This window comes from Candoia aspera, chromosome 2 (genome assembly GCF_035149785.1).
Source record: "Candoia aspera isolate rCanAsp1 chromosome 2, rCanAsp1.hap2, whole genome shotgun sequence".
NCBI classification, from domain to species: Eukaryota; Metazoa; Chordata; class Lepidosauria; order Squamata; family Boidae; genus Candoia; species Candoia aspera.
Window position 1 is genome coordinate 194,743,470 of NC_086154.1, and position 8,441 is coordinate 194,751,910.

The window sequence follows — 8,441 nt, forward strand, 5'->3', positions numbered from 1 at the left end:
TGGTGCCCTCCAACCCTCACTGTCTGTAGAGGGCAGAGGGAATGGCTTTGAGGGACAGGAGGAAGAACCTCTACTAAGGAACAGTCAGATAAAAGGGGCCTGAGTCCAGGACAAGAATGCTTTCACAGAACTCTACTTACCTCCCAGGTTACTAGCATTCCTTTGCCTTCTAAATGTTTTATAGTTAAGTTGACAGTGCAGTTTTCCAGGGAAAGTGTTTTTGTGATGGGATAGTTGCCCACTTTGATACCATATGGCTGAGCTAGTGCTTTGTTTTGCCTTGGAAGATGTAATTGGGGTAGTGGGTTTTAGCTTGGCCCTGCCAAAGCTCCTATAGTTTCCATCCCAAACCCAGGCCTGAACCCTAACAGAAAAGGGTCCAAATAATCTGTTTCTTGAGGAAGGGGCACACTATAGCAATCTTCAGAGCCCCAGAATCTCTTCCTCCTGCATAAGGCATTCACCATGGCCCAGATCCAATTCCTCACCCCTTCCTGGCAGTACACACAAGCCAGGTGGAGTAGTGGTCTAGACCACAGGTGAGAGAGATCACTTTTCCACTTCCTTAGGTTCAGCAGGGTCAAACTCTTTCCAGATGACATCAACAGACATCATCTTGGTCAACTCTTCAGACTCTGTCCAGCTGACTTCTAGCTCCAACCAAGTATGAATGATTTTATCCATAAAATCTTTAAGTAAAATACCATGCAACCACCCAGTAGGTCTTCTAGGTCATCTTTCCCTAAAACGTTCTGTTCAGTTTAAATAGGTGCATCAGCAACTTGAAAGAGTTGGCTGATCCAGCTTTTCTTAAGAGATCCAGCTAATACCCTGGCTAGCAGTCCATTCTACTTGCTGATTTACCAGAATCCAAGTTTAATAGCTTTTAGAAATAAACAAATGACAGATATGTACCACAGCTGTTAGCTTCATTCTGCTTTTATACAAGAAATATGTAAAATGTATTAAAGAAGTTATTCCAATGGGTGACCTCACACACTGTACTAAGCTATAATGGGGTTAGTTCATTTTTGTTCAGTATGATGTTTGAACCCAGCCACCTGGATAGTGACTTTATTTATTATAGTTATATCTCATCTTTTCCCTCAGAGATCAAGTTGGCTTACATGATAAAATGAAAGTCTCCCTTCATTTTATCCCTACTAGGCTATTGACATAGGAAAAAAAAATCTGTAACATTATTTTATCCTTACAATAACCCTATGGAGTAGGTTGGACTGAGAGAGTGGTGTCCCAATATCATTCACTGAGAATCCATGGCTGAGGGTAAACCGGAATCTGGGTCTTCCCTGTCTTAGTCCACTAAACCACTATGCCACACAGGTTTTTACACTATAAACAAAACCAAATGCAATTTCATTAACCACAATTAAGCAAACTAAGGCTTCACACAATGTATAAACCTGTTACTGAGTCATACATCATTTTACTGTACTTAGCTAAACAGGTTACTGACTCACTAGAACTGAACTGCTATTTATGCTCCAGAATTAAGTACCAAAACATAGACTATAACCACTACAGACCTCTTTCCTCATTCACCATATCAAAGTGACCAAGTACAGTCTCAATTCAAAAGGGAAAGCCCAATCTGATATACACATGAAGAAAACATGCTAACCTTTACAGACAACAGTGTAGCTATCTAGAGTTACTAGTCCAGCACAGAAAATTAGTGGAATATAGAGTTCAAAATAAACGCATTCATTGTCAGGATGGAGGTAGACTCCGAGGCAGAGGGGGATGAGCCAACGGTTGCAGAGGGAGCGAAAGAGCCGACGGCTGCAGAGGGTGCAAAAGAAAACAAAGAGCAGGAATTGCAGTTTGAAGTCGAGCGACAAAATCCAGAGTCACTGGTTGGTGGAAGAGAAGAAGAGGAACCACCACTACCAATCAGCGCACGTGCCAGAAGAGTGGGAAGAAGAGCCGAGCAGAAAGAAAAAAGATTGGCTCCCGCACGCAAGTGGCGGGAAAATCAAGACGTAAAAAGACGCCCGGCACAGGAACAGATTGTCGGAGACAACCGTTCTCACCACCCATCGCAGACCTCAAGCAACGCCAAGACTAACCTCCTTGCCGTGCCAGTTGAGTCCTCCCAGTTGGATCCGGAGCTCGTGCCTGCCTGCCTTCCTCCACTCCTGCCAACCCTGCACCTTGCCTCGCCTCTGAGCTGTCCCCTGCTTTCTCCTCTGGCTCTGCTGCCGCACCGCTCTCCACCTTGGACTCTTGCCTCACGTTCCAGCCACCTCCTGTCTCCGAGATCTGTCCCGCTGCCGCGCTGCTCTCCATCTTGGACTCTTGCCTTGCGTTTCAGCCACCTCCTGCCTGATCAGCCTTGCTCTGCCCTGCCTTGCTGCTGTGTGATCCCAGCCTTTCCAGATCAGCCTTGCTCTGCCCTGCCTTGCTGCTGTGAGATCCCAGCCTTCCAGATCAGCCTTGCTTTCACTTGCCTTGCTGCTGTGAGATCCCAGCCTTCCAGATCAGCCTTGCTCTGCCCTGCCTTGCTGCTGTGTGATCCCAGCCTTCCAGATCAGCCTTGCTTTCACTTGCCTTGCTGCTGTGAGATCCCAGCCTTCCAGATCAGCCTTGCTTTGCCTTGCTGCCGCCGCACCTCAGATCTTGACTGTAGATCTTAGAGTAGCCTTACTTTTAAAACAACTGCTTATTTCCTGATTAGCCATTGCAGTTATTGTGTTTAAAAATTGCCACAGGGGTGGTGCGACAGTTTGCGACAGTCATAAATGCAACTACAGGTCATAAAGCACTTTTTACGAAGCCGTTGTAACTTTGAATCATCATTAAACAAATGGTTGTTAAGCAAGGACTCCCTGTAAACAGTCTACTTCTTACACAATTCCACTAGGTATGCAGCTTCATGTAGCGTATGATCTCTAATTAATAAATGGTTTATACGATAAACCACTCAAATAAATCATTTATATGGCTTGGGTTAATTTTTAGCCCTCCCTGTGCAACCTCACCCAAAACATACAGAATTGCACTGCAATTGGCTAAAATCCACCTAGGGCAGCCATTGTAAGGGTCGAAACCAGCAAGGTGAAAAAACAGCAGGCCCCAGACTAGAAAGGACAGATATACAAATATACCTCAGCTCCTTAACAGTACAAAGCAGACTGCCAAAAATCCTTGTTTATTTTTTTCCTGGCTTTATTATTTTTATAAATAACTCAAGGCAGCGAACATACCTAATACTCCTTCCTCCTCCTATTTTCCCCACAACAGCAACCCTGTGAGGTGAGTTGGGCTGAGAGAGAGCGACTGGCCCAAGGTCACCCAGCTGGCTTTCATGCCTAAGGCAGGACTAGAACTCTCAGTCTCCTGGTTTCTAGCCTGTTGCCTTAACCACTAGACCAAACTGGCTCTCCTTAACTGATAAAGATGGAAAAAAGAAACATAAAGTTTATATTCTAAAGGGTCTGACTCCTTTGCTCTGCAGCAATCCATCCATCATTGTGTTGAAGATTTCAGTCTTCTGTAGTTCAGAAGCTACTCCCAGATCTCTACCTGCATGTGCACCCAGAGCCCCACTGCAGCTGCTATTGGATCCTTGGAAAAGCTGAGCTGCTTTAAGGAGCTGCAGACAGAACTATGTTCACACCCCTGGGCATTCTGAAGCACTGCACAGCCTAAATGGTTAGCACTGAGCTAGAAGACACTTCAAAGAAACCAATTCTATAATCAGTGCAACAATAGGTAATATACAATAAAGTTTTCAAGGGAACTGTAGTTTCAAAAATCTGATTTATACGACAGAGAGGTGAAGAGCAACTACAGTTAGGATCCCCAAAAGCTGTGAAAAGGAAATACTTAGGAAAGAAGAAATTACAGAGGGTAGTCAGCATTCTTAACAAGGAGAGAGAGCAGGATGAAGTATAGCTTTTCTCCTACACAAATTGGGTTGTTGTGTTTTCTTTTTTTAAACAAAAGGCATTTCAGTTATTTAAACTAGAACATTTTAAATGTAATTTGAGTGAACTGGGATTTAGTTACCATACAGTACCTCTCAGAATTTTCGAAGAAATAGCTGTAAATAATTCACATACTAGGAGTTTCATAATTCAAGGTATGTTATTATTCATAAAAAACAGGTATAACAATGTAAAGGCAACAATCAAAACAGTAAACACTTTAGCACAAAATAGCTTTCTAAAAGCAGAAGCTTTTAAGCAACTGTTGACCACAATATGTTAAAAACTTGTCTGAACAAATAAGCTTTCAAACCCACGTAAACACAGGAAGAGAGAGAAAAAGCACCCAGTGCATCTCCTGAGGCTGGGCATTTCAGACTTTCCCAGTTTTTTGCCATTATTTCTTACACCCCAGCCATAAAAATACTGTATTCTGACCTCTAAAACATGTAATCTCTCCATGACTACTCACTTTGTCCCATAGTTCCTTGAAATTATTAGGACACTATACTTATCCTTACTTTCAAAGGAGATTTTCAGAGGATTAGACAGTAGAAAACCAACACCAACCTTTACACCACTGGGGGCAATCCCAAACATACAAAGAAGAATATAAATGACTCACCAGAAGGCCACCTAACTAAGTATCCACTGTAAGGACAATGAAGAATATAGAATTTCATATACTTTAAGCCCAAGCATCAGGCCAAGGGACTTTGTGATCAGGAGTCCTTCTAGGGAAGAAGGACAAGAGTGATATAACTAACTTTGCACAGGGTCTGTGCCAAGCTAAGATTGCCTAACATATTTCAAAAGTGCCTGGTTTGGTACATAAGCAAAATGCATCCACTCTTGTCTCACTGTTTCCAGTCTCCGGGTTCAGGGAAGTCATTATTCTCTCTTGCTCTTCCTCCCATGCCAAAGCTCTACCTTGCAACTTCTAACCAGGATTACAGCTACTGGTCGCCTGCTAACCTCTGGCATCACAGCTAGCAAAAGGAATTCTACCTTCACAGCAGGAAAGCTTCCGCCACAAGGACAACTGCTTTATCTGGCAAATGGCAAGACAAATGGAAACAAAATGTACTGGTGAGATGGTTTCTAGCACTTCTTTTGTGTAGAGTACAGAAGTTGTTTTGTTATTTCAGGAGCTGTGACAATTCAGGGGGTTGGGGCACTGTTTGAGTCCCATTGTGTGAATTCTACTGGTCAGCTGTCCCTCTAGGGGGCAGCACCTAACCAATCTTGACTGGTTTCCAAAAGCTACTTCAATGGAAGACTACTAGGAAATCCCATGGCTGTTAACTAGACTAGGAAGTCCAAAAAACTTCTTGAAGTAGAGCAGTGGCAAACCATTTCCACATTACTGTCAAGAAAACAAGATGGGTATGAGCTCTACTTGAGAGAGTATTCTCTTTTGCCTTTATTCATCAGCTGGAAGAAGAACTGATTGGCTTGTGATATTCCCTGCCAGTTCTCAGGATTTCTTGGCCAAACAACACAATTGAAGGTCAGTCACAAATCAGTTTGTGAAGAATGGGGGCAGGTGCAAACTGAATGAAAACTACCATATGGAAATGCCCATAATAATCACATTATCCCTCAGATAAATTAAATAGATGTGAGCTGGTTTTGCAGAAAAACCGAAAGACTAGATTAAAAATGTTCTTCTTAAGTAAACGTACTTTGAAAAGGCTAAATTTAAACATTTTCCACTTTCAAGCAAGCATAAGTAAGTAGTTTCTGTACCTTACCAGAAGTTCATAAGTGGACTAAGACATGTTCTTTCATAAACAATGGACCTCCATTTTTACCATTTTTCCGAGATGTACCCACATGTTCATGAGTGTGCATAAGTGGCACTAACATGTCCTAAACTTATGAAGAATTTTCGAAAGCTTATTTTCTTTAACCATATGAGTAATTCACTTATTTCACACACACATCTATTTGCAGAGTTGGGTAGTAACCATGGCTTTTAAGATGGCAAGGAAGTGAATCTCAGTCCTTAGTTTAGAATGTTTAACTTTAAAATAACAACAGCAGCAGCTAATACAATTACTCTTCTAAAGACACACAGCAGGCTGCTCAAGAGAGGTATCTGGGTACAGTAATAAAACTAAGCATAGGATCAATCTGCGCCCAGCCACGTCTAATATGCAGTTTCATTAATTAAGTAATTCACTGTACACAGCAGCCAGGAGGGAGAGAAAGAAAGTTTCATTCTTTTTCTCATTCAGGAAAAGCGGGAGGAGGGGGACGCGGGGGGCGGTCAAGCCAGTGCTGACAGGCAATGAAATGCTAACAGAAATTTTGCCTTGGAAATTATGTGTCCCCTTCTCTCCCCACCCCCCAAGTACCTTTGATGTTTCCAGAACAAAAGCCTCCCTCATCCTGCTGTTCCCAAGAACTGAGGGAGAGGTGAGCCAACAAAAGGGATTTGGAGAGGAGAGAAAGAAAACGTGCAGAGGAAAGTCACCAACTCTCGTGCACTCCGCTCCCTCTGGGCCCTGGCCGTTGCAATGTCAAGTGAAGGGGAACCTGAAGCAAGAACGAGGGGAAAAAACGTGCAGCAGCCCGAGGCTTTGCGGGCAACCACCTGACCAAAGCAAGAGCCCAGCTTTTATCTCCCGCAGCGGCAGCATTATTGACAACAGAAAGGAGAAGTGAGGAGAGCTGGTTTTTTTGAAGTGCCCAAATCCTTCTGTAGCGTCTCCGCAGCCCAGGTTTTCCAACGAAAAAAGAAAGGACCGAAGCGGCAGCGCGAGGCTGGCTCACCCGGGGCGCCTCGCGCGCTCTGCCTTACAGCAGAGTTGCACCAAGTGAACTCGGGCGAACTCGCCTCGGCCGGCTCGACCAAGGCGACGCGCAGCCCTCCTCCTTTCCCGCCTCGCGTCCGCGTCCGGGGACCAAAGCAACTCCCAGCGGACCCACCAGAGAAAGCGCTGAACTCACCTCGCTGTCCTTTAACCTGCGAGGAGAGGGGAGGAGGCAGCGCAGCGCGAGTCCCCACGGTAGGGAAGGCGGGGGAGGGGGTCCTCGGGCAGGCGGCTCCTTCAGGGAAAGACGTGCCAGGCACCGGTTGTTTCCACCGCGAAAGCCCACCCGAGGAGCGCGGAGAGAGAGGGAGAGCAAGCAAGAGGGATCGCCGTCCGGCAACAGCTGGCACCGCCTCGACGTTCAGCCTGCAAACTCCTCTCGCGCGTCTTTTGTAGCAGTTCGTGCTCGCTCGCTCGCCCAACACTCGCGCACACCGGCTCCCCCGCACTGCGGCTGCGCGCTCCGGCCCCAGCCCAACAATGCACACTCTCCCGCCCCCTTCGCCGACAGGGATTCCATAGACGAGGAATCTCCGATCACATGGCAACTTAGCCCGCGGGGGCGGGTTACCGCTGACCTGGGGGAGGACACCAGGTCACGGAACGGCGAACTGGCTTGGACGAGGAAATCATTCATGTCCTTCCGAGGAAGGATGGTTCCGCCAAGGCAAATTTTACAACTAATAACAAGAAGCAAGAAAATGACAGCTGGCAATAATCTACCGCTTTATTCCGGACAGATGAAAAGTGCTGCACGATTCAAAACTTGGAATGTGCTTACAGGTTGGCCTCAAGGCCTTCCTGGACTGCAGTCTATTTAATTGTAAGGAGATCGATATTTTTTGCCCTTAAGTGTCCCAGATGCTGAAACAGAGAGATGAGCCCCATGAAGCATCTGAAATAGGTTTGCTAGAGATGCTAGGAATCGTCTGGCTGCAGTATATACCCTGTAAGTAAAGGTAAAGGTTTCCCTTAAGCCCAGTTGTGTCCAACTCTAGGGGGCGGTGCTCATCTCCGTTTCAAAGCCGAAGAGCCGGCGTTTGTCCTTAGACACTTCCGTGGTCATGTGGCCGGCATGACTAAACGGAACGCCGTTACCTGCCCGCCGAAGCGGTACCTATTAATCTACTCACATTGGCATGTTTTCGAACTGCTAGTAACCCTAAAGTATTGGTGCTGCAAAAGATGTGGCCGCTTTAACGAGTTCTGGTCCAGTATACCTAATGATGATTTAAAGTTGTCCCATTCATGCCTTGGGCCAAGGGGAAAGATAGATGGGGAGAAAGCATGATTGCACCAAGATTAAATGTAAGTCAGGATAGGGTCTATGAGTCAGGACACCTTAAAAGACAGATAAATCTATTGCAATACAAGGTTACATGGATTAGAACTGATTTTTCAGATACCCAGCCTTTACGGACTCTGGCGTTCTTCCCTGCCCATGGGAAGAAATCAGTGGGTACATTGTCAAAAACTTATTTACATCTGTTTAGTAGATATTCCCTGTTTATTGAGCCTGGCATTAAAAATATAAGCAGTATTCTCAGCTGTTCTTTTACTACAGGAAGAATAATTGGAATTGTTCATATTTTAACTAAAAGAGACTTTTTGTTCCTTTTGTTAAGGAAGCAATCCTGTTCTCACTGGTCTCTGGACAGGCACTCTCTCCTTG

The 8,441-nt window shown here is 45.2% G+C and overlaps 1 protein-coding gene across 1 annotated transcript in view; it reads right to left on the reverse strand.

Annotated features, from left to right (window-relative positions):
- The window catches only part of KANK1 (KN motif and ankyrin repeat domains 1), a 128,017-nt gene extending 120,324 nt beyond the window's left edge, over positions 1–7,693 (reverse strand). Inside the window, exon 1 of the mRNA XM_063295102.1 lies at positions 6,906–7,693. The gene's annotated coding sequence lies outside the window, so the exon portion shown is untranslated. The remainder of the gene's footprint in view (positions 1–6,905) is intronic.
- Positions 7,694–8,441: the final 748 nt, after the last annotated feature.